Raw genomic sequence first — 26,880 nt, 5'->3', positions numbered from 1 at the left:
CACACTCCAGGGAGGACGGCCTGGCCAGGGAGGAGATCTGAGCTGTTGGCCCCTCCCCACCTCAGTTCCTTCCCTTCCTGCCCGCCCCCACCCCGCACCCCTGTGCTGTGTCTAGCTGAAAGCTCAGCCCTCCTTCCAACAGCCTTGCTTAGATTTGCCAGATCTTTTTCCAGGGGCCAAATTCTTAAAAAGTGTGAAAAGGGTTGAGTCTGCCTTTGACATCACCCTGGCCAGAGAGCCGAGGTGGAAGGGGTGAAATCGGATCCAGAGATGGCCAAGCCTTGCTCCCAGACGATCTGTCCCTAATGGGTAGCTGAGTCTTCTCTGCACAGGGGTGTCTATTTTCCTTGGCCGCCGAGCTCTCTCTCAATCAATATAAATCCATCTCCCTGGGAGCAGTCTGATGATGTATAGAATTAGGCTGCATATCATGACTTCAAAAGAACACTGATAAGCAGTTTTCACTTTGTTAATTTTTCTTCATGAATTAGTGGAAAGGCTTTCTCCAAGATTGCAGTTAAAATTTAGTGCCTGCCCTAAAATTTATATCTTCTTTAAATGCATGAGTCTGAAAGCATTCCATTTCGATAAGTACCCATTTCTACCATATTTTTATTTTAAGAGTTGTTACTCTGTTAAACTAAGATGGACGATGGACGACTCCTTGGATTTTTCCCAGATGAGTAAAATAGAGGGGAGGGTGGGGGAGGAGGAGGAAGGCAAATGGGAGAGTAGCGGGGACATGCGTAAGGATTAGAGTGGGATCTGGGATACAGTCCAGGGCAGAATCTCTACGACGATGGAGGGACTTATGTGCCATGAGAAACTGTGTTTAGTTACCGTGGGGACCAGTGAGCCTTTTGTACCATGAAATATTTTGGTTGAGTAAATATTGATACCTTTACTTATCCAGTGATCCTCTGCTCTTGTGTCCAGGGCTGTGCTAAATCCTGGGGATGTAGGGATGACATAGGGCCTCCCATTGGTGAGATGGATGACGACAGGTATTACGGTACAAGGCCTCACAGTATAGATTCAGACTGAACTTGAGATACTGAGCATCTAGTATGTGCTAGGCATGGTGGCAGGGGTTCTCACACGTTTCATAAAGATGATGGGACCGCCCGACTGGTTTCCAGTCCCAGTTCCTCCACTTCCTAAGGATGGGCCCTCAGGCAAGGCACTTAACCCCTCTGGGCCCCAGATTCCTCATCTGTGAGATGTGGAGAGTTGTAGTACATGTCTCATAGTACTGTGAGGATGGATCGAGGTGACACTGCCAGGGTTAGCTCTCCATCACTTGCACTGGTGTTGCTGGGCAGAAAGGACACAGTGGCTGCCTGGGGAGGGTCCAAGATTAGGGACAACGTCCTAAAGGGACAGTAGTGCTGGACTTCTTGCACCCCCTCCAAAAAAAATTTCCTTCTGTTTGTTTCCGTGGACGAACTCTTAGATGGAACTTCTTAAAGTTTAAAAGCCCTGGCCTCTTTCTTCCCCTCAGCAGCCCTATTGTAAGGCTGGGCTGTCACTGAAGGGAGAGATCAATGGAGGCCTAAGGCCGCCTTGAGCCGGAGGTGCCCACCAGGGCAGTCAGCCCTTATCTCCCCCGACATGAGTCTACACTTGCTAGCTTGTCGTCACTGAACACTGTTTTCAACCTTTTTAAATCACCTCCCATTTTCACAGGGACACCTCTGATCTGGTTTCTCCTGTAAAGCCTACATTTCAGGCATTTTTATCCCACTCAGTTCGGATTTATGAGCAAAAGCAAATCCATATGAATGTGAGTCTGTGACATCCCCATGTCTCAGTTTCCTGGTCTCTTAATGAAAATGATGCTGGCTTGTTGTACAGCATCCATTTTAGAAATTAAGCAACTAAGGCCTAGAAAAGGCCAATAATTTTCCCAAGGTCACCAGGCTATTCAGCTGGAGCTGAAGACTCAGGTCCAGCTCTGTCTGCATCCCAAGTGCATCCCCTCAGTGCCTTACTGTGTTGCGCATGATTATGATGTGTCCGTACAGGAATGGAGAGAGCGTGGGCTTCAGAGTCCGACGGTGTAGGTTTGGACATCTACTTATGTACTCTTTGGGCCTGTGACCTAAGGTGAGCTACTTAAGTTCTCTGAGCCTCAGATTCTTCATCCGTCACACTGAGGGTGAGGATGCCAGTCTCACAGGGTTTCTGGGTCACATAAGTTATGTACATACATCCGCAGTACATAGTAGACACTCAGAAATTGTGGGGATTCTTATTACACTTTCCTAGTGATATAAAAGGCTCACATGAAGCAACTGTTGGGCTTTAATGAGTTTGATGGGCAGCTGCAGTTGGTTGCAATGAATGAAGGCCATAAAATGCCAGTTTATTATGGTTGTGTTGTGCTGGAAATAAAGTCCCCACTCCCACCCCGCTTTGTACTTGGGAGTGGGAAGGGACCTTCTGGGCCGAGGGGATTAATCATCAGCTTTAACGTTATGTGGTGAGGGCGAGACTGTGGTCACGCTGGCGTCGGAAAATGCCTTTGATCTGGCTCAGGTGCTGGACACCCAGCAAGCCAACAACAGGAACACCTCTGTGAGATCTAGGAGAGGTGCAGGTCTGAGGAAACGCTCCCAGGGAAACTTAAGGACCCTCTTTGTTGTGGTTCTGGCAAGTAAAACCACCAACTGTTAGGAAAAATTCACCGAACAGAACACAGGGCGGGACCAGAGGGGTCTGTGGGCTTTTCAAAAAAGTGACTTCCAACTTGGTCTGAAGGATTCTCTTTCTTCCTGTCTGCTCACTGCTGATGTTCCTAATTCTGTAGGTTGATTGGGTCAAAATTCCCAGGAATATTTTGTGTTTGATCCTGGTTGCTTCTTTCTAGCTCACCCAGAATGAACGAATGAAGGAATGTAACAAGTATCGGTACTTAGGAGTTGCCTTCCTTCACATCCCTGTTACTTCCAGGAATCTGGAGAAAAAGCCTGAGGTTGAACATAAGCTTTACTAATCAGGCCTTTGATATTTTACAAGATACAAGTGTGGGCTGCACATTTATCTTCCTCGTAGATGATTTAATTAACAAGGAAAAAAAAATACTGTTCTTTTTTTTTTTTAACTGCATGAAAGCAGAGCTGCTTGTTCAGAGTTAATTACTACCAACTCACCAAAACCCAAGATCATACACAGCAGGGGTGAGCCAGAGGTTGAAAAGTCACAGGGTCAGATGGAGCTGATCCCTGCCATCGCTCCAGCACCCCTTTCCTCAAGCTGTCAAGTCAGGTTGTAACTTGGCAACTTGTCTTTAGTCAGCATGACAGATGGAGAGGGGACCATGGGGTGGGGGTGGGGAAGACTGAAGAGGTAAGGTTTGAGCAGCACAATAGTTGGTAAGAGCTGGGAATTACATCTGCATCTTAAATCACTCAGAACTGAAGTTTTCTCAAAGTTTTAGATGAATGTAGGCATGGTGGTTCTCTATCACGCAGTAGGTGTGGAATTTCTAAAATAGGCTTTTACAGAAAAGCTGGCTTCACCACTTACTGTGTGAGTTTAGGTAAGATACTTTGTCTTTCAGTACCTCAGTGTCTTCATCTATTATATGTGGGCAGTAGTGTTTACCCAGAATGTTGTTTTGAGGATCAAATGAGGTAATCTTTGTAAGCAGCTTGGCACTGTACCTAGCACCATATACCAGACATGGTATTATTGTTAGAAAGGATTCATTAAAGCTAGAATGATCCATGTGACAATGGATTTGAATTAAAGACATCAGGATGAACTCAGGTTGAGCTTAATGTAGATTACAGATGGATACATACAGAAATATTTACAGACGTGCAGGTGTACAGGTTAGTAAACATACATGTATTTCCTAGCTGTGACAGTGGAGGGGGCCTAGAAACAAAGACACCCTAGCAAATAGTTGCTACAAGCACTCCTGGTGCCCAGATCTTGGTTTCTAATACCATTCTCCAATAAAAGGGTCAGGGCTTCTTGGAGAAATGGTTGATCCTAGGACCAGGGCTGGAAATAGACAAGATGAGCCTAGGGTATCTTGTTGTAGCACCAGAAAGTAAGATAGCGCTCAAAACAAAACAAAGTAAAAACAAACCCCGCCTCCCCCCAACCGTACAAACTGAAGGAATTATCAGGAGCCAACCAAGGGGGCTTCCAGTGGCCAAAACTGTAACAATTTGAGCAGAATAATAAAGTGTATTGGAGTATAACCCAAAGTATAACATAACTATTATGAGTCCATGCTGATACCAATAAATGAACAGAAGAGACAAATCTATCATGCAGGAGAATTGATATAGATATTCCCCCCTTAAGGAAGTGGAGCATACCTTCCTATTCCTGCACAGCAAAGGAAACCATAAACAAAATGGAAAGACAACCCACAGAATGGGAGAAAATATTTGCAAATGACGTGATCGACAAGGGATTAGTCTCCAAAACTTACAAACAGCTCCTGCAGCTTAATATCATCAAAACAGACCAATCAAAAAATGGGCAGAAGACCTAAGTAGACATTTCTCCAAAGAAGACATACAGATGGCCAAGAGGCACATGAAAAGATGCTCAACATCGCTGATTATTAGAGAAATGCAAATCAAAATTACAATGAGGTATCACCTCACACCAGTGAAAATGGCCATCATCAAAGAAATCCACAAACAATAACTTCCTCTTCCTTAAGCATGAGCTGCACATGGTGACTTCCTTTCAAACAGGAGAGTACCAAAAGGGAGAAAAAGCATAACTGTATAGTGGGGAAATCTGACACACTAACTTCAGCCAGGTTATCAAGGTCAACACCAACAGTGGTAAGTCATGTTGATAGTATGTACTGCTGACGTGGTGTGAAGAGAATGGCGCTTTATCTCTGTTATCTTCCTCCCGAAAACCCATAACCACAGTCTAATTAATCATAAGAAAAGCATCACACAAATTCCATTTGAGAGACATTCTACGAAATACCTAACTGGCACTCTTTGAAACTGTCAAGGTCATCAAAAAACAAGGAAAGCCTGAGAAATTATTACAGCCAAGAGGCGCCTAAAGAGAGATGTAATGTAGCATCCTGGATGGGATCCTGGAACAGAAGAAAGCTGTTAGGTGAAAACTAAGGAAATCTGAATCAAGTAAGGTCTTTAGTTAATGATATCAATATCTTTCTTTAGTTGTGACATATGAACTTAATGTAAGATATTAACGATAGACAAAACTAGGTGTAGGGTCTATGGAACTCAGTACTACCTTCCCAAGTCTTCTGTAATCTAAAACGGTTGTAAAATTAAAAGTTCGTTTAAAAAAATTATTCATTAAAGCATTCACTCATTACCAAAACATTTTCTTGTATTTGCATGGCCAAATACTAAGGGTATTAAGATAAATAAGATAGCGTGTCATGCCTGCCTTCATTGAGAAAGACAGACAAGAAGGAGATGACTACAGTTCAGAGTGGTAATTCCGATGGTAAGTTTAGGGCTGAATATGGAGAAGGGGACGACTCAAGCTTCCAGTAGACAGGGAAGCTTTCCTGTAGGATGTGCTATTTGTAGGACTGTTGTTCCCACCCCCCCACACTGGGATGCTATTCCTGCCCAGTTTCAGGCACTAGACCCTGGCCTCACCCTTCTCTTCTTTCTCTTCTGTGTCCACATCACCCACAGCAATACCAGTTTGCTGCTGGGTGGGATGTGGGTATTGCAGGCCCATTGGGAGAGCACCACAGGAAGGGAGACTGTCACAGCTAAGAAGAGTGTGGGCAGGTTTCTCTGTCTTGGACTCTTTAGCAAGTGGCATTGGCAGAGGTCACTGAGAGAGGTGGAGAGGGAAGGGAGTCCATAAGGCACAGATAGGACCACTGTTACACCTCCCAGTGAAAGAGCTGAGCTACTGTGCATGATTCGCCAGGACTCGCTGTTGTCAGCCTCTGGGATCCGTGTCTCAGGAGTCAGTCTCTCCATACTGAGGCTCGCCCTGGGCCCTGCAGCTACATGGATGGAAAACAGACTGTATGCTAGGCATCGATTGGCAAGGAGAGGTTTGATGTGGTTCCATGAGCAGTAAGACAGCTTGTGCATTCAGGAAGCTCAGCATAGCGCTTCTCCTGGCATTTGAGGCAGGACAGTTCTCCACTGCGCTGGACAGAGGATGTTCAGCATCCCTGGTCCAGCCTCAGTCATTATAAGGAGACGTTAGCTGCTACCATCTATTGAGCACCTACAGTGCACCAGGCACTGTGCTAAATCCTTTATGTCATGTCATCAGTTCAACAATCCTGTGAACTGGGCACCATTACTCTCCCCATTTCACAAGTGAGGAAACGGAGGCAAAGAGCAGTTAAGTGGGTCACACAGTGTGACACACAAGAAGCGGGGACGCTCATCTGAGCCCTCTAGGGGACTGACCCTAGAGTCCTTGCTCTTCCCTTTCAGGTACACAGCTTCTCCCAAATGCCTAGAGGAGAGGGACAGCGGACTCGACTGGAATATGGGCAGATGTTGGTGCATACATCTCACCAAAGAAAAGGTTTGAATGACAAACACCTGAGAAGATACTCAACATCATTAGTCACTAGAGAAATGCCAATTCAAACCACAGTGAGATCCACTACATGCTTGTTAGAATGGCTGACACTGGTGAAGATGTGGGAAAGTGGAACTTATGTGCTGCTGGTGGGAATGTGAAATGGTACAACCACTGTGGAAAATAGTTGATCAGTTTCTTACAAACTCAATGTACACCCACCGTGTGATCCAGCTGTTCCACTCGTAAAAGCATATGTCTGTACAGAAACTCATAGCAGTTTTATTTGTCAGAGCCCCAAACTGGAAACAGCCCAAATGTCTATCAACAGTGAATAGTAAAGTGTTGGTCCATCGTTAGAATGGAATACTACTAAGCAGTAAAAGGGAATGAGCTATTAATATAAGGTGCAACATGGATTAACCTCAGAATAATTATGCTGAGTGGGAGAAGCCAAACAGAGTACAAACTATGTAATTCCATTTATTAAAAATTCTAGGAAATGCAAACTAATATATAGTGACAGAAAGCAGAATGCAGTGGGCAGGGTAGGATTACAAATGGGCACAAGGAAACTTTTGGGGGTAGTGGATATACTTACCTTGATTGTAGTGATGTCTTCACTGGTGGGTGTCTGCTGTGTCAAAACTTATCAAAGCAAATGTTTTAAAAATGCGCAGCTTATTGAATGCTAATTATAGCTCAGTAAAGCTTTTTTACTATTAATTAATCAATTTATTTATTTGGTCGCACCAGGTCTTAGTTGCAGCACATGGGCTCCTTAGCTGGGGCTCGCATGCGAACTCTGAGTTGCGACACGCCTATGGGATCTAGTTCCCTGACCAGGGGTCAAACCCAGGCCCTCTGCATTGGGAGCACTGAGTCTTAACCACTGCGCCACCAGGGAAGTCCTAATAAAGCTTTAAAAAGAAAAAAAGAATACCAGAAAAAATAACAATAATAATAGTGTCTGCAATCACTTATATAGTGCTTACTGTATTCCAGGCACTGATTTAAATCTATCTCTAAAAATTGTTTGGTCCTCATTTAAAAAATAGTACATAGTAGGTGCTCAATAAAAATACTGGTTGTCACTTCTTTCCTTCTAACCCAAGTTAATTCTCTAGCTACTCTGACTTTTTTTTTTTTTTTTGCGGTATGTGGGCCTCTCACTGTTGTGGCCTCTCCCATTGCGGAGCACAGGCTACAGACGCGCAGGCTCAGCAGCCATGGCTCACAGGCCCAGCCGCGCCGCAGCATGTGGGATCTTCCTGGACTGGGGCACGAACCCGTGTCCCCTGCCTCGGCAGGCAGACTCTCAACCACTGCGCCACCAGGGAAGCCCCTCTGACATATTTTACTGTTCTGCTCTTTTGACCCCTAGCACGGACCAATAGGTATGGTTATTTGTGTTTTAATGGTAGCAGTTTGTACCTCAGATGAAGCTGACTTGCCTAGTGGGTCCACATTAGTGGGTCCATGTCTCCATTTCCCCCCTTGACCCATGCTGTCCAGTTGAGAGCTGGGGCATAATAGATGCTTAGCAACCGTATGTCTGGATTGCTTCCCACCCACGCCCCTTGCTGACAAGTGTGCAAGCGCTTGGATTTTCCTAAGTCTCCTTTCACTCCTTCCCAGTCCACTGGGGCTGTCTTTCAGCATCTGTCTCTGCTGAGTGGGGACCAACTAACTGGGAGAAGCCCCCCGTGTCTGAGGTGCTATCAGTCTTGTTTCCCACCCCACCTTACCGGGGACACCTGCGAGTTCACTCGGCCTCTCTGGGAAGTGAGAGTTTCACTGAACAGCTTTACCTCAGTGGGGCCTGGGAGATACAAACCAGCCACACCTGCCCTCTCTTCTTTCCTCCACCACGCAGTCCTCCGGAACTCTCCGTTCCCATCCATCACCCCTGTGCCCTTGGGGGGAGAACAGGATCCATTCCCAGCAGCTCTTCAGGATGCACTTTGGCTCCGAGTGGATCTGCAGCCTGATCTCTGTTCTGTTGGGAAAAGAGGGTTCAGGCGCCCTAGCGTCTTGGGCTCTAACCAGAGAAAAGCCACCCTCAGACCATGCCATGTCGTTGGAGCTGCATTCTTTGGGTGATGACTGTAGCAGCTCTGTGTTTCACCCAGACCCGAGCTAGAGCAACAAAGGATGCTGTGCATCGTTCCTCACAAGGGAAATGCAAAGGCAAATGCAAACCCCAGTGAGACCCACTACACGCTTGTCAGAGTGGCTGAAGTCCGGCAAGGACGGGGAACTGGAACTTTCACACGCTCCTGCTGGGAACGTGAAATGGCACAGCCCCTTTGGAAAATAGTTGAGCAGTTTCTTACAAAGAAACTCTCATACCTACTGTGTGATCCAGCCGTTCCACTCCCATAAAAGCTGGGCAGGGCTGTCTGGTCCCATGTTTCTGGAAGCCCACCAGGAACGCAGCAAAGCCAGGTGTAACACAAGGCCTTTCATAAGGTCAGAAACAAAAGCCTCTGATGAGAGTCTGTCAACTGGCCTGAGCTCAGCTTTCCACAAAAGACGGCAGCTTGCCTGGAAGAATGGTAGAAGCAGAGGAAAAAAACAAGATTAGCAGCAGTAACAATAGCAGCTAATATTTACTTCATGATTATCATGGGCTAAGAAATCTGCATCTATTATTGCATCTAACCCTCATAATAACCTTATGCAGTTATCAGCATTATCCTCCCATTTTACAGGGACTGAAACTGGGTCTCAGAGAGGCAAAGTACTTACCCAAGTCATATAGCTCGTACGTCCTAGAGATAGTTTCTAACTCAGGCTGTTTGATTCCAGAGCTCACATTCTCAATTCTTTGCAGAACGATGAGACTGGGGCCATAGCATGGGTTAGTCATGCACACGGGTGTTTTGCAGAAATGGGGTGAAGTGATTACAAGGCAGATCTTTTCCAAAGGCTGGTGAGAACTGCAAAGTGAGGGCTGGATGCAGCTTGACCACAGTGTTCTCATTTTCCCTCCTTCCCAGTCTTTCAAATCTCTGCCTTTCAAGGGGCCCCCAGTCTACCGATAACAATAAAAATAAAGAGCATCACTTGTCACCATCATCCCCTGGGCGGAGAGTATTTATGAGACTTTTTATTTGTCATCTTCCCTGTTTCTGTGCTGCTTTGTGGTCAAGTACTGAATTAGGCAATTTGAAGACATGTGGCTAACTTCCCAAATCACAGAGATGTTTTGTATTCGTTTGGAAGAGCATGAAATGAAAACCACATTGATTTTTTTTTTCCCCTTTTTCTATTTACCACTCATCTGCTGTATGGGTGACTGTGATACTGTGGCTGCTGAGGACGACCTAGCAGTGATGGAAGTGTTTGTGCTCTTCCAGCGAATGAGTGAGGATGAAAAGGAGGCTGAGACAGCCAGGGCAGAGCCCTCGCTAAGTGTCAGCTACTATGCCACGGGTCTCAACACACATCAGCTCATCTAGTTTATTAAACTACGTAGTCACGAACCGAACGAACTTTTTGGCCAACCCAATGCATACGTTTAGTTCAGGGATTTCAGGATTTTCGCCTTGTTGCTTCCCCCTTATTTTTTCATCCCCATCTCCCACTCTCCTTGTGCACTCCACCAAGGGCCTCTTTTTTCACCTTAATTAAATTTTCATATTTTTTTGTCCCCCAGAGCTATCAGAAGTTTGGTGTAATATTCTGTTCTTCTACTTAACCAGTGTTAGAACACCAGGAGAAATAACATCTAAGAGACCAAAGATCCCAGAAGAACCCATGAGAAATTTTTTGAGCAATCAATGCTGAAGGATTGAGGTTGAAAGTCTCCTTCTAATGAACAGTCAGTGGCTCCCTATTGCTGATAGAAATAAAAAGGTTCAGTGTGAAAACTGAGGAGACATTTTGGCCATGTTATAGATTTGAGATATATTCAGTTGAAAAAGAATGGAAGTCTTAAATCCCATGGAGGTGAAAGTTACTGCAGTGCTGTGATGCATTTTTTTTAACTTTTTTTACTGAAAGATAATTCACATACCATAAAATTCACCCCTGCCATGTATTTTTCAAACCTCTAGAGAACTGAGTATAGTGATGTTTGAGAAAGAGAAATTCTCAGTGCCCAGATTTTAGGTTATACTGTGGAATGATACCAGCACGGGATCCTTATTATTCACAGAGGTAACAGAAAGATACCACAAAGCAGTAAATTTCCACTTGCTTGCACTTAGGGTAGCACCTGACACATGGTATGGGTCTAGTAAATATTGGATTGATAGATGGGCAGAAAGACAGACAGAAATATACTGGGCAACCATCAAGATTTGTTGAAGAATAAATCGTGCCATAACAGTTTGGTGTCCTTTTTTTTAATTTTTTTCTTTTTTCTTTTTTTTGATGGGTTGACAGGCTGTGTGGTGAATGAAGGGACATCCAGCATGTCAGCTCTCTGGTCTTCAGGAAGGCTTCAGGTTCCTTCTTGATGAACTGACCCTTCCCACTTGACACAGCAGCGTTGGTCTATTCAGTCACAAAATTCCATCCACCTGAGAATTGATTTTTTTCACTGAATTATACCTTGAAGCAGGCCATAAGCAAAATCATAAGACTGATTGAAAAGTATTTGTATCATCCAATTGCCAGATTTGTGTTTGGGCCTCCAGCCATTGGTTTTAGCCTTGTGTGGAGCCAGGCAGAGACTGAGCCTTGATTCTATTGGTTGGGGGGGATGCTTAACTGGAGAGTGCTTTCGAATGATCGGTCAGCCGCCCAGGAGCTGCTTGACATAGACAAGTCAGAGGCCACCCTGACTTATGTACCTGCCATCCACCTTCATGTTAAACTCCACTGCAAGTTCCTCAGGTTTCTGTGTAACTCTCAGCTGAGAGATTAGCTATGATCTTCAAAGGCAGGGCTAGGGTTCTCTGGAATTAGGGAGATGGCCCACGAAAAAAAAAGAGGGAGCCCACAGAGAAGATGGCCAGTTATATTAATATAGGTACTCATTCTTCTGTGATATGCAGGACCCTAATTTGCATGGACCTACTTTGACAGACTCATAGTGAAGATGGTCCTGAAAACTAAGTCTGATGGCTTCACTCTCCCGATTAAAATCTCCCAGTAATTCTCCTGAATTGTAGCTCCACGTAGGAGATCTCGCGTGATCTGAGCCCTGCCCACCCCTGGCCTCATCCCCTGCTATCCCTCACTTTTCATCCTGTATTCTAGCAGGTACATCTCATATCCTTATATGAATTCCATGGGGCCAAAGTTTGAGAATAGAGACTATCCAGATTTTAGAAAGTTAATACTGTACGTCTACAGTATATTACATAACTACGCCAGTGAGATCTGGGGTAGCACCCATAATCAATCACATTTGTACTTCTGTAGTAAAACTTGCAAATATTCAGACCAAGTAGGTTAAATAGGTTCTAAAGAGCAAGATATTTATTCATTTTGCCATCCAATGAAACATGAAAAAACTTGGGTATTTGGAATGCTTTGAATTGAAGTATACACTTCTTGAAAAGAGCCTGTGCTTTCTCACTTGGCCTTAAGGCATATTTTTCTCTCTGCCTGGAGTGGCCACATCTCCCTTCTACCTGGTGAGTATCATTACCACCAGAATCATCATCATTATTATAATTCACATTTATTGAGCACTTACTATGTTATTTGATACTCCCAGTAAACTCTGGGATGGCCCTCATTGTATTATGATCCCAAATGTTCAGATGAGGAAACTGAGGCTTGGGGAGGTCACAAGGCAAGGAGGAGGTAGAACTGAGGTTGAACCAAAGCCCAGGGACCCTAGAATCTGTGTTCTTAGTCACTACAGTACTCAGTATGTGTCTTCCCCAAAGGTCAGGTGGTACTTCCATGCAACCCTTGTTCCTTTCTCCAGCTTGTCTGGTGAGTTGTACCTCCTCAGAGGCCCTCAGAGTTCTTTAAGCCCAGCTCCTGGGCAGCACTTACCACTCCCTGTCTTCCCCACAAGGCTGAGCTTAGTGAGCAGTCAGGGAAAAGCCTGCTTCATGCTCTTTGACCGTGGCACATAGTAGGCACTCAACACATCGTATGTTCTCAAGTTCACCCAAAGAGGTGTGCTAACAGATAGCAAATAATTTGTATCCCCTGTGAGCTTAGATGGTAAACACCATCACAATTTCAAGGATAAAAAATTTGGATCTAAAAAAGGAAAAGAAATATTCACCAACAAAAAGGCTACTCAAGTTTATGTGTGGTATATGTAAAGAAGAGGAATTTGCTGGGGACAGTATTTTAGGGATGAACAAGGAACATGTTTATACTTAGGAAACAATAGCTAGGATTTATTAAATAATTACCATGTGCTGGTTTCTCTGCTAGGCAGTCCGTATATAGAATATCTAATCCTCACAATAAATATGTGAGATTAATTTATGAAAGAGAAAGATGTAGTAGCCATGTTTTGGGTCAGAATAAAGAGTAATACAAATATATTCAGATATAACAAAAGTCAAATGTCATTAGAGGGCGGTAGCCTAAAATGACCCAATAGGGTATATTTCTCCATCTAAGAGATGATAGAATTGAGGTCAGAAAGATTACAGAGCTAGGACACGGCAGGGGAAGCCAGGTCTGGCTGGTCTCCTGTCTTTTATATTCACTCCTCGAAAACGTTAACACGGTACCGAAGTATATCCCACTATCCTACCCAAAATTGGGTCCGGTTTCAAGTTCTGCTTCTGGAAAAAGCTGCTGGAACTTGGAAGGAAGCACATAATACACAGCTACAATGTGTAAGGGAAAGTGAGCCCCACAAGCAAAGTTTGGGATGGTTAAGATATGGGCTAGTTCTGACTGCTTAAGAGAAACCTTATGGGTTGGCTTAATTTTCTTGTTTATTAAAGTTTTTGTGATCATAAAATGACTAACTCTTTCTTGGTGCTTTAGAGTTTGTAAAATGCCTTTTGGAATGTAATGCTCGGAATTACTAAGTGAGGCAGACAGAGCAGGTGTTTGCTTTTTTTAAGTGAGGCTCCAAGAAACTAAGTGATTTGTCCAGAGTCCCACAGCTAGCGAGGGTTAGGGCCAAGACTCAGACGCATATGTGAGCAAACCCCAAGCCTTTTCTGCCACGTGCTTAGTTGTTTCATCTTTGTTTACTCAAACTGAAGGATCCTGCAGTTGGGGAAAGCCTGGTTCCTCACAGGAAGGGCTCTCGATTCTGCACCGCTAGTCCCCATTTGTGACTGTAAATTCTCCATTGACCTGCCAGCCAGTGGTTCTCGATTACTACACATAAAATGTCCCTGGAAACTCCTTACAAATGCAATTCTTCAGGTGCCACTCCCACAGGGGGTGATTTATTGAGTCTTGCTGGGAAGGAGTATTTATGAATCTGTCATTTTAACAAGTGCCCCGGTGATTCTAATCAGGAACTTTCAGAAAAATGGCTTTAAGTTCCTTCCGAGTACCAGTGATATCTTTCCGTCACTGTTTCCTCAGTGCCTAACAGAGCGCCTTGTACATAGAAGGTACTCTAAATTCACTTCAGTGAATTATGAAGTAAATGAATGTAAAAGTAGTATAAAATGTAGTAAATTAAGTTGGATGGTCATCAGTCCCTGCTGGTTTGGGTCACTCTTGGAGGTTCCTTGAGTCTCCATCCTTTCAAAGAAAGTCTCTCTTGGTAGGCTTAGGTCTAGACAGATTTAGAAGTCAGGACTTGGAGAGAGTACCTCGTAGAATCTGCCAAAAATTAGAGATTGTAGAATTCTTATTTTCTTATGAAAAGCAGGATGAAGTGAAACCATGGGGGACCCCATTTGCAGCTCTGTGCAGACAGACTCAGAAACCAAAGCATAGACACACCAGGATGCAACAGGAAACCACAGGGGTCTAAGATCTTTCAGTGTAAATAGGAAGTCAGAGTTTACTTTTGAACACGCAAGTGCCAAGTTGAAGTGCAGTGTGTAATCCACCTCTCTGCCCAGCCCTTCCTTGAGCCCGGGCACAGATGAAAAATGATTCCATCTGGGTAAAAGCATTTTCAAATGTTTGTTCTGATCAGGGCTTGGAGCAAGCTTCTTTTGTTTGTGCTGGTGAATAATTTGGGACACAGGTGCAGTCTGGACTTGAAAGCATGAATTGCTCTCCCTGGTTTTCCCTGTAGTGATATCTGAAACTCCCGTCTTCCTCTACAAAGTCATCTTAGTTCACATACGTTCATAAAGCATTTGCCATTGACAGTTGCCTTTCATATACCCCATCTGCGGACCTTTGTGTCCAGGTGCATAGTAGTGGAACGTTGGTGGACACTTAATAGGTACTCCGTGCCAATCGGGTTGATATCTGTAATCGCATTTGATTGCTACCATTGCATTGGAAACCGATAAGTAGGATACAAATGATCATCACCGTTTTGAGATAAGGAAAATGTGAGAGTGATAGAAAAGACATGGGTTTTGAAGTCAGTCATGAATATACTTAAATGAATAGTTATTCATTTAAGTATATTCACATCCAACATACTTAAACTTTCTTACCCAGGGTGCCTTCTTTTATTCAGCCAGTTGTTCTTGAGCTTCCACTGTGTGCCAGGCCCTGCAGTGAAAATGGTGAGCAAAAGTAGACACAGACTTTACAGTCTAGTGGGGAAGAAGGGTTCTAAGCAAACAATCACAAAAGTAGGTAATTACAGACCTTGATAGGTGCTTTACATTCATACCCTGCTGCTGGGAGTACAAATTGGTGTACTCACTTTGGAAAACAGTGAAGCGTTGTTTGAACATGCACATACCCTGCACTCTACCAATTCCATTCCTAAGTAAAAACCTGGAGAAACTATTGTACCCTTGTACCAGTGTGTACCCAGAGACAAGTACAAGAGTATTCATAGCATTATTTTTCATAATAACTCCAAATTTGAATCAACCCAAATTTCTACCAATAATAGAATGAATATACTCAATTGTCTTCTATTCTTACAGTGGTACACATACTTAAACTGAAGGAACTACAGCTACATAAAACAATGTAGATGAGTCAAACAATTTTAAGTGAAAGAAACAGGACATGAAAGAAAATACAGAATTATTTTATTCATATAAAATTCAAAGAGACAAGAGAGTCAATACATTTTAGGAATGTATGTATAGGTGCTGAACCTAGAAAGACAAACAAGGAAATAATTTTTTTGCCATGAATATCAGGACACTGGTTACTTACATGGCGGTGGGTGGGGTGCTGGTTGTTGAGGTTAAAAAAAAAAAAGGTGCCTTCCCAGAGGGGCTTTGGAGAAGTGGCATTTACTGGTGAAGGATGGATGAGTCTTTATTATCAGTCTTTGAATTGTGCACATCTGTTTTATACACTCTTCTGTATGTATGATATGTAAGTGCTGTGAAGCAGAGGAACAACCGTGGGAACGTAAAGCCAAGTGACTGATAAAGTTTGGGTGGTCGACTTCTGTAAGGCAGGGATGTTTGAGCTGAGATACTTTGATTAGGTAACTAAGCAGAGTCTAGTAGGGAGCAAGGAGGGTTATATGTGGCGGTGGATAAGAGGAAAGTGGTCCAGGAAGAGTACAGCAGGATAATGGGAGGGAAATTGTCAGATTGTGTGTGGGACAGGAGAGAGGCGTGACACAAGTTAAGGCTGGAGAAGCAAAAAGGGTCAGGACGTGCTGGGTTATGAGCCTTATGAAAGATGTTTATCTTAAGAGAAACTGAAAGGTTTTAATCACAGTGGGTAACATAAGTAGATTTACAAAGGATCAAAATAACTACAGTTTGGAGAACAGATTGGAGAGAGACCAGAGTGGATGCTAGGAAACCAGATAGAAGGAGATTGGAGATCGGGTGAGAGATGATATCGCAGTACCTTGTCTCAGATTATGGCGGGGGAGATGGAGAGAAGTGGATATATTTGAAGGATGGTTTAGAAGGTGAAATTTATGGTACTTTTGGCAGTAAAAATGCCGAGCTTGCAGGGTGGATGCAATTGGGGCTTCCCAGGAGAAACCTTTCTGGTTAACATGGATGTTAAGGAGACAAAAGAAACATGACATATAAAGGCAGTGTATGATCCTAAATTGGGTCCTAGACTGGAGAAACTGTTTTTCCTTTTCCTGTAAAAGACGTTTTGTGGACAACTGATGAAATTTGAATCAGATCTACAGATTAAATAATAGAATTGTATCCATGTTTATTTCCTGGTATGATCGTTGTACTAGGGTCACATAAAAGAATATCCTTCCTTTTATAAAATGCATACTTAAGTATTTAAGAGTAAATGGGCATTATATCTACAACTTACTCTCAAATGGTTCAGAAAAAAATTTTTTTACATACGCACAATGTGTGTGTGTGTGTGTTTATGTGTGTGGATGCATGGATGGATAGATAGATCAGACAGATAGGTAGATAGATAGATAGATAGATATTCTTTTTCATATTCTTTTCCATTACAGGTTATTACAAGATAAGTAATATAGTTCCCTGTGCTATACAGTAGGACCTTGTTGTTTATTTTATATATAGTAGTTTGTATCTGCTAATCCCCAACTCCTTATTACCCCCCTGCCCCTTTGGTAACCATAAATTTGTTTTCTATGTCTGTGGGTCTGTTTCTCTTTTGTAAGTAAGTTCATTTGTGTCATATTGTAGATTCCACATATGATACCATATGATATTTGTCTTCCTCTGTCTGACTTATTTCACTTAGCATGATAATCTCTAGGTCCATCCATGTTGCTGCAAATGGCATTATTTAATGCTTTTTTATGGCTGAGTAGTATTCCATTGTGTGTGTGTGTGTGTGTGTGTGTGTGTGTGTGTGTGTGTGTATCACAGTTTCTTTATCCATTCATCTGTCAATGAACATTTAGGTTGCTTCCATGTCTTGACTATTGTAAATTTGCACTTTATTAAATTATAAAATATGCATGTATTATACACTCTCTGCAGGCATGATAGCTTTCACAGTAAATTTTAAACTATAGAGCCAGGTGATCTTTGTGGTTTGGATAGTCAAGGAAGGCTTCTGTAAAGCAGTGATGTTAGAAGTGTCATATTTTGGTTAGAGAAGAAAGAGGTCCAAGCAGAAGGGACAGTATGAGCTTCATCTGTGAGATCATTATCACCTGCAAAATTTCTTCTCTCTCTTCCCTTCTTTATACCTTTTGTTCTGGTCAATTTTTGTATAATTGTGTTTGTCAGGACCTCCAGTATTATATTGAACAGTTATAATGATTAAAAAGCCATCTCATCTTGTTCCTGATATTAGAGGGGCTGTGTCTGAAATTTCTCTAGTGAATATGATATTTGCTGGAGATTTTTTAGATCTATAGATATATCAATAATTATAGATATAGATATTCATTTTGTGAAATTGAGAAAATGATCTTCCATAGCAGTCAGGACAGATGACCACTAAAGTTGATTTTATTTGACAGTTCCCTTCCAGGGCCAGGGAAGAGCATCACTGTGAACTTCACAAAGGCAGGGACTGTCGACTCTCCATTGTATCCTCTGTGTCTGTTCTAGTGCCTGGGACTGAGTTAGGCATTCAGTACTTATTGAATGAATGAATGGAAGATACTTGTTGAATGAGTGAGTTAAAGTTAGAAATTATTTTTTTAAGGGGAGCCAAAAACCTCGCTGCTCTCTACAGCTTCCCCCCACACACACAGTGTGAACAGAGTCAGTGGTGCTGCCGTCCTTACGTTCTCGCAGCACGTGGCACAGTCAGCTGGGCATTTGACGTGGGGAGGAAGAAATGAATGATCCGGTCACAGAACATTCCGTTGCTGGCTATTAGACTTTGCCTCTAATGATTCACCTTTATTTGAACTGGAGCCAGGTGGTTAAAGATGATTTAATCAGGACAAACATAAAATACTCTCTTTAATGGAATAATTGCTTATTTCATTTTCTCCTTAAAGTTGGCCATTCATCTCATGCCAGTGTCTTTCAATTTATGTATGTTGCCATGAAGTATTGAAAGTGATTGTTCTGAATTAAGTCAAAAGTACTCACGAAGAATTGTCTAAGTGTGTTAGCAGAGGGTTCAGAGTTCCAGTATGAAATTGGAAAGTGGTTGGTAGAGTGGCAGGCTTATGTCCAAAAAGATTTGAATGCCCAAGTAAGGTTATATACAGGTTTATTGGTGAATAACTGAGGGAAGTTGGTTGTCATAAAACAGGCAGTTAGGTAAGAATATCTTAGTAGTTTTGAATACTTTATGGTGGTTCTAATCGTATATGTACTTCTCATTTTAAAGGGGATTTAATTTAATAAGTTAGTTAAAGTAACAGCCAGTGTTAGAATGTCTAGTGTCCAGAAACTGATGACTTTTTCCTGACTTGGGTCTCTGTTCAAAAAGCCTTTGATGGGCTTCCCTGGTGGCGCAGTGGTTGAGAGTCCGCCTGCCGATGCAGGGGACACAGGTTCGTGCCCCGGTCCGGGAAGATCCCACATGCCACGGAACGGCTGGGCCCGTGAGCCATGGCCACTGAGCCTGCGCTTTCGGAGCCTGTGCTCCGCAACGGGAGAGGCCACAACAGTGAGAGGCCCGCGCACCACAAAAAAAAAGCATTTGATGACTCCAGAAAGTAACCGTTAATTTATGGAGTCCTAGCTAGCTCTGTCCACCTCCTCTCCCACGTACACTCTCCGCTCCAGCTACCTGTAACGAGATCTTATAATGGGGGTCTTCCTTTCCTCGAGCTTTTGGAAGAGGCCCTAGAGACAGACCACCTACGTAGGGCTTCCTAAAAGGCTATAAAACTAGTGTTAAAAGCCACCCTGAGGGCTTCCCTGGTGGCGCAGCGGTTGAGAGTCCGCCTGCCGATGCAGGGGACACGGGTTCGTGCCCTGGTCCGGGAAGATCCCACATGCCGCGGAGCGGCTGGGCCCGTGAGCCATGGCCGCTGGGCCTGCGCGTCCGGAGCCTGTGCTCCGCAACGGGAGAGGCCACTGCAGTGAGAGGCCCGCGTACCGCAAAAAAGGATAAAAAAAAAAAAAAAAAAGCCACCCTGAGGATGTAAAACAGAAGTAGAAGTCCGAGGAAAGAAGCCAAGGTTGACTGTTGTATCTGAGGTAGTAAGTCAAAAAGTGAGGGCTGCTCTGGGAACGGGCTGTATGTCCACTGAAGACAAGGCAAAGGTGTGTGTGGGTCCAGCACAGGGGATCCAGCTGGGTATGTCGTAAATGGGACCCCGTCCGAAAGGAATGAGTGAGGAGCAGTTGAGTTTACCCCTGAGGTCCAGGAATGAAAGGGAGCCACGAGCAGAGCAATGGAGAGATGGAGAGGGATGGAGAGAGGGAGAGAAAGCACACTCCAGGCATACTACTGTGGGATTATGGGAGTCCCCAGAACCGCATCATGAGAGTTCATATTGGACCTGCACCCCACCCTGGGGACATGTCGGAGCCAGATCACGATCCTGTCAGTCAAGTAAGACCTCCCCGAGGCACCTGCCCCGTGTGGAGCAGACTGAGCAGCAGGCAGCTAGCCAGCAGAGGAGAGGGTGGAGGAGGACAGATAGAAGCACCCTGAACCCCACGCCCCCCTGCCCCCAGGTATGCTTCCAAGTCAGCTGTAGCCAAAGGAGAGAGACATTTTCAATTAGATGAGATGGGAGTTTTAAATATTATTGATAAAATGGAGTGTTCACATTTAACGTTGAAGGTGGACCGAGGACTTTTTATTATTTGAGGGTGTAGGAATAGTATTGCTCTGCCTGAAATTTCATTCCACAACTGGGAAGAAGAGTTCACAGAACAGATTTTACAGGGAGTAGAGAAGTGAACAAAGCGGTTTTCCTCCCGTACGCCGTAACTGTGTGGGCCCTTCCATAAACTAGGACATACTCCAGGCTCTGGCCATTCTTCCCTCTCTCTCCTACGTTGACAAATCTTTTTCTACTTATTCATATAAGACGACAACATGCTGTAATAGCTTCTTTCTAAAGAACTGAAGAGAGGGAGGAAAAGAAACTCTCTCAACCCCATGTCAGACTCCTGTATCCCCATTTATCCGCTATCTTTACTTTTCTGCCCTCATCTATCACTTTTCTCTTTGTTCACACCACTCCAGCTGCACTGATTCTTTGTTGTTCATGTAAGATAGCAAGCACACCGCTGCCACAGGGCCTTTGCACTTGCTCTTCCCTCTCTGCCTGTATCACTCCTAACTCCATGCTTCCCTCCCTCATTCCCTTGCAGTCTCAGTTTAATGTAACCTCATCGTTAAGGTCCACCCAGATCACCCTGTATTAAAATAACAACACTTGCCCTCATGACACTACTTAACCTCTCTTTCCTGCTTTACTTTTCTAAAAAGCCTTATCACAGCTGACAGATTATATATTTGAATTTTCCTGTATTTTTATCACCCCATTTTCCACCACACCATATAAATTCCATGAAGGCAGGACTTTGTTTCTTCCCAGCTATATCCCTAGACCCTTGAACAGTGCCTTGAATATGGTAGCCACTTACAAATACTTCTTGAATCAAGGAATGCTTCCTGACTTGCTTTGGCCTTTCCGTATGCTATTTCTTCAGGCAAGAAAGCTTCTCTTTCCCTTCCTTTTTTACACCTCCGCCCCAATGAGCCTGCGAAAATCCTGTGCATCCTCTGAGACCCCATTTCCGTACCACCTCCTCTGTGCCTCTGTCCTAGTCAGATGTTATCGCTCTCCCCAGAACCCTAAGCTCTCGGTTATGTTTCACTTTAGTCTTCACCACTAGATCGTCCTGCCTCAGGCTCATGTTCTTTCTTGATGTTTAGGTTTCAGAGATGACTCACTCGGCAACCGCAGGTCCTTCTCATGTTGTAGAATTGTAGAGTAGCTGTCTTTAAACTCCATACAACAGGATAAATCCTAAATCTAGACTTTCTAATCCCTCAGCGTTTTCCTTTCTCCTCCTCTTCCTTATTTTTCCTCTTCTCTTCGTCATCATAAAGTCCCAAGCACATATATGTAGGTCATTTTCTTCAAGCTTCTTTCATTTACTGGTCAAGGAGATAGCCCATCTCTTCCATTGACTGGCCTTCCCTGTGACCATGCTACGTAAGGAACCCTTCTCTCACTTGGCCTATGGAACAGTTGAAATGCCCCCAACCATTAATATTATAAAGCGAAATGGTGTCTCTCAATAACGGCTTTGGTAAACTGGTCATCTAATTTTTTTTCAAGTGTACAAATTTGTTTATATTTACAATACCCTACAAAAATGGAAATTTAGAAACTTTAGTTTTTATTAACTTTTTAAATAATTTTAATTCATTGAGTAATTTTAATGTAAATTAATTTATACATGGGGGAAATGATATTGGGCTGTTGAGCACATGAAATCATCTTCTGTCTTCCCTGAAATGGTTTGGGAGATGAGGCTGGTCAGTCATTTTAGCTCTGTGCCTCCCTCATAAGATCCCATTAAGGTTTTGACCAAGAAGATGGTAATATTTCATGATGAAACTTGGAGAAGTTAAAATTTTATAGATGAGCTTATGCTTTTTCTCACTTTTTTTTTTTACTTCCTCCCTATTTTTATTCCCTGAGACCATTTGCTTGAGGAGGAATTTCATCAGAATCCCTAGTTGAGAACCGCTATACTGGACAAAATTGGACCTGGAGATAAATTCTCTCACAACTTTTATGGAGTGAGATGCATTGAACAGTAGATTAAACAGCTTGTTTATAAACTATCGGTCACCAGCTTAAACAGCGCCTCACCTGTATTAACTGAGCCTCCTCCCATGATTCCAGGAGAAAGTCATCACAAGTTCCTTTGTGTTACTGTAGCACTTTATTCATATGTATGTTGTTGCACTCATTTTATTTTATAAAAATGTAGCAAATGGGTGTCTCTGCCACTAGACCTTGAGCTCCCAAGGGCTGGGACAGTGATGCATTCATCTCTGATACTCAAAGTCTAGCATGTAAGAAACAGTGAAAGCTGAAAGGATATACTGAGCTACAGTCTGCCCAGTCCCATTAATAGTCGGTGGGCATTTCTTGAGTAACTGCTATGTGCCAGGTATTCTGAAATACTGGTGTTCTTTATTGCTTATAGTGATCCTAAAAAGCTTTGTTATACCTGTTACAGATGAAAGAGGGTATAAGTGATTTACCCAGCCACAGATTCAGTCAGTAGCACACCTGGCCCTGAACTCAAGTCACTGGGAGCCAAATTCTGTGTTCTTTCTCCCTTCTCAGAGCTTAAAAGACCTTTCAGGCACCCGTTGATAATGCTTAGCTACCAACTCTATTACAGCATGAAAAATATTTCTAGAACTGTGATCATCCATTCAGAGAACTGTTAAGAGACCCAGAGGGAACTTTAAAGATCACCTAATTGCATTCTCCCATTTATAGGTGACAAAGTGGAGTCCCAGAGAGGACAAAGGTCTTGGCCGCCATCTCCCCTACCAGCTTGAATCATATTATTCTTCCCCTTCCCAACCCCCCTGCAGTCAGTACTCTTAAGTTCTTAGCGAGTTTGATGACCCTGTGTATGGCGTACCCCATGTTGACCTCTCTAACCCCATGTTGCACTCTTCTCCTTCCCCTTCTCTCTCCTCCAGCCCTGCTGTACTACACTCTCTGCTTCCTCTCCTTCTCCCTGAAATGCCCTTTATTTCACTCCTCCTGGCTAACTCCCACTTAGCCTTTAAATTTTCGTTTAGGCGTCATCTCATCTAACGTAGCTTTCAGACTACATTAGGTGGATTTCTGTGTGCCCCCATGGTACATACCTCTATCACAGTGCTTGTTGTGTGGTTTGTTTGTTGTTAGTTGGGTGTATGTTGTCCTTACTCAGTGGCTGTGAATTCCTCAAGGGCAGGTATTGTGGCCTGTTCATTTCTGTATCACTAATGGCTGGTATAGCCCCTGACACAAAGTCGGCTTTCAGTGAATTTTAAATGAAACAGTCGCTCACTTAGGATTCAGGTCTGAAGTGGGACAAGCGTTGAAGATGTGGTGGTGCTGAATGCTCACCTTTCTTTGGTGTCTTGAAGGTGTTCTTGAAGGCTCTCCCAGTCTTGAGGATCCAAAAAGCCTACCCTTCCATAACGCCCAGGTGGTGGTGTTGAACTGCACCAAGAACTTCTGTAGAAAGGCCTGGCATGGCCTGTGCAGCCTCCTCGCCCAGTTTTGAGGCTCTCGTAGTATCTGTTCTTCACTGCCACTAAGGGAAAAAGCGCTTTCAGAGCAAGGAGAGCTGGGGGAGGGCACCTAAGCCAAAGTTGTCAGGAGGAGTCAGGATATAGAAGACTAAATTCAAAGGCCAGGCCCTTGAGATCAGGCTTGTTATGAGTGAGAGATGGAGATGAAGGTCTTGGGTGAGATGTTACCTGAATCAAGGCAGCAGCGGGTCTGAAGTGGCTGACAGTTTCCCCTGCCCCTTGGAGATGTCCAAGGCTCACATGTATGTATCGGGTTTTCTGCCATTGCTGGTCAGGTGGTTTAAAAGTCCAAGGTCAAAGGAGCAAGTTTGAAACATTCAAAGCATGGAGTGGCAGAAGGTGGTAGAGAGCACAATTTGGGTAAGCGTAGGTGGATTAAATGAGGTGAGGCAGTGAAGGGCTTTCTGGAGAAATATATTAGAGGCAAAGCCTCTTTTCCCCTGCCTAGAACTGTTGACTTAGCAAAGTACAAGAAACCACACATGCTTACACACCAGGAGGCTGATCCAGAGCTTGGAGGCTCCAGAGGGCCAGGGAAGGCCCAGCTCTGTGTGGAACACTTACGTAGCCTGTGACCGCAGGAACTTTTGGGCAACATAACAGATAATTATCATTCACTATGCATTCAGTTGTGAATCAAAACAAACCAAAATGAACCACTGTGCAGTTTCAGCCTCTGGTAATCCAGAATATGTGTGCTTGAGAGGGGCATCAGTGGGTTTGTGGACTTCTAGCTACAAAGCAACCAAGACATACATTGGGATTATTACTCCCATTGCCTTCAAGAAAAAAAAAAATCCCTGCTCTTTAGCATATTGTGAAAGGATTTTCATCATCTGACCTCTGCCTGCCCTCCACTCATAGGCCTGACATTAAATATTTGCATGTCCTGCACCATGGCTGCCTGACCTTGGGCAAGTTATATAACCCCTCTGAGCCTCAGTTCTCGCATCTGTAAAATGGGGATATAGATACCTATCTTACAGGCCTGTAATAATTATTACATGAGATAGTGCAGATAAAGCCAGTAACCCAGGCTTTTGCTCACAGTATGTGCCAATTCAACATTTGTGTGATTTTACTGTGCATTCTACATTCCAGCCAAATCATAACACCTTCTTCAAGCCATTGTTGTGCTAAGAACTTATACCTTTATTGAAGTGCTTATCAGAGTCTCTTGCCATTTTGGGATTAGCAGTCAGACATCATGATGACACTGAAAACTAGGACAAGGACAGTATCTTTTTCATCTTTGTTTCTCCAAGGCTTGACACATAGTAGGTGTTCAATTAAATGTTTGCTAAAGAAGTGTGTGAAGTGTCTCTGCTCTAGAGAGTCTTGATTCTCCACAGGCCCCAGATGTTTCCTGGGCCCTCCTCTCTTCGCCTGTCTTAGGGACCTGCTTGGTGTCAGAAACCACACCAAGTGCTTTGCATGCATGGTCACAGCTAATAGCCCCACAGCCCTAGAAGGCAGCTGTGGAAACTCTTCACAGATGAGTGCAGAGCCTCAATTAACAGAAATGCTTCAAGTGTAAACATTAGATGTGTTTTTTACCATCAGCCCATTAGGGACACAACTTGAGATCCAAGCCATCCTCTGGGTCTGGCATAAAAATGAGACACAGATTTCTTCCACCTAAAACCTACTGAATCTCCAGCCATCCGCACCCTCTGCCGGCACCTCTGTTATTTGCACATGAGCAGGGTTAACCAGGCTGGTCTGCACTCTTCACTCAGAAAAAAGTAGATTAAACATTGCCTGGCTTAACATTTCCTGGTTCAGAAAGTTAAATAATCAGCTGTCACTTGTTGATTATTTACTGTGTGCAGGCAGTGTGTCAAGGATTTCTCTCTGTTGCCTCTGATCTTCCCAGACCTTCTGGAAGGTGAATACTCTTGTCTGTCACTGACATGGAAGAAACCGAGATTCATCAGGCTCTCATAACTTGCTGCATGGGCTGTGATTCCCAGCCTGGCTGAACCGGAATGCCTCTTCTTCATGGCACTGTTCAGCTTCCAGGAAGCAGTCTCACCGCCCCCCAGGCCTCGTTAACCAGCACTCCCCTCTGTGTATCCCCCAGGGGCAGGTATAGAGGGTGGAGGAGTATTTCCCCCTACCATGGCTGAGTGCTCAGTCACCACCCTCCAAGGGCAGGCCAGTGAAGTGGAAAAATAGCTCTTACTCCTAACCCTGACATCTGTCCCTCAGGTGAGAGCCAGATTCTCAGATTGCTAGGCCAATGGCACCTAAGCGCACACCACACACAGAGGGTATCAACACACAGAGTGTTCTGCCAGAATTCACACGTCCTGGAAGCCAGGCTGGCCCTGGTGGCCAGTTTCATTTAATCTTGTGTCTGATTGCTGCATGATGAGTGGAGAGAGGGAGAAAGGCAGGACCCTAGGGAAGCATACTGAGCTCCAGAAACCAGGCTTGGTTTGCTCATTAAGGGTACCCTTAGGCAGTGCCCTTACCCTTGCAGGCACCACGAGTCCCTTTCTGTCAACCCACAGCCCAAACTAAAACCGGGAAGGAGAAGGGCTGGTTCCACCGACCCCCTTACATTCATCTGACTTTTCTGGTTCCCAAACATCCAGGAAGCAGCTAGCTATCGTAGGAAGAGCTTTTGGAGTCAGACAGACCTGGATCAAATCTCCATTCTGCCACTTGGCACCCGTGTGACCATGAACAAGGGCTTTGAATTTTTGTGAGCCATGGTTTCTTCATCTGTAAACCAGAGGAAATGGCAGCGTTCTCATGGAGACTATACCTGAGAATATGTATGAAACCTTCAGCACGTAGTGGCAGCTTGGCAAGTGTTAGCTGGCCTTCCCTCCCTCTTTCCCCCTTGTTTACTTGCAATGCCTTTAAAAAAGAATAAAAACCATTGTAATTGTCATTTGTTATGTTGTAAGCCAAATACATGACTGATTAATTACACAGAAACTCTATTTAAACCACTCTCCCAGAACCGTAACCCTGTCCTACATCAGGTCATATATTTTATATTTTACAGATAGCTGCTTTTTTCCCTTTTCTAACCCCACCTCCACCCGCATTCTTTTTTCTAAGGTAATCCAGATGGGCCCTGGTCCGTTCTCATACACTAAATAGCCTATAGCCTAGCCAGGGGTTAAAATCAGGCCTGCCTTACATGCAGAGGATCTATTCATAACAAAAGCTGCC

General features: G+C 43.9%; 1 protein-coding gene across 10 annotated transcripts in view; it reads left to right on the top strand.

Moving 5' to 3' along the window:
• FGGY (FGGY carbohydrate kinase domain containing) overlaps window positions 1-26,880 on the top strand; it is a 411,736-nt gene that overhangs the window by 240,624 nt on the left and 144,232 nt on the right. The window lies entirely within an intron of this gene.

The sequence above is a fragment of the Lagenorhynchus albirostris genome, chromosome 2, assembly GCF_949774975.1.
Source record: "Lagenorhynchus albirostris chromosome 2, mLagAlb1.1, whole genome shotgun sequence".
Classification (NCBI taxonomy): Eukaryota; Metazoa; Chordata; class Mammalia; order Artiodactyla; family Delphinidae; genus Lagenorhynchus; species Lagenorhynchus albirostris.
Note: the sequence above shows the minus strand (reverse complement) of the source record. Positions and strands in the feature narration are given on the sequence as shown.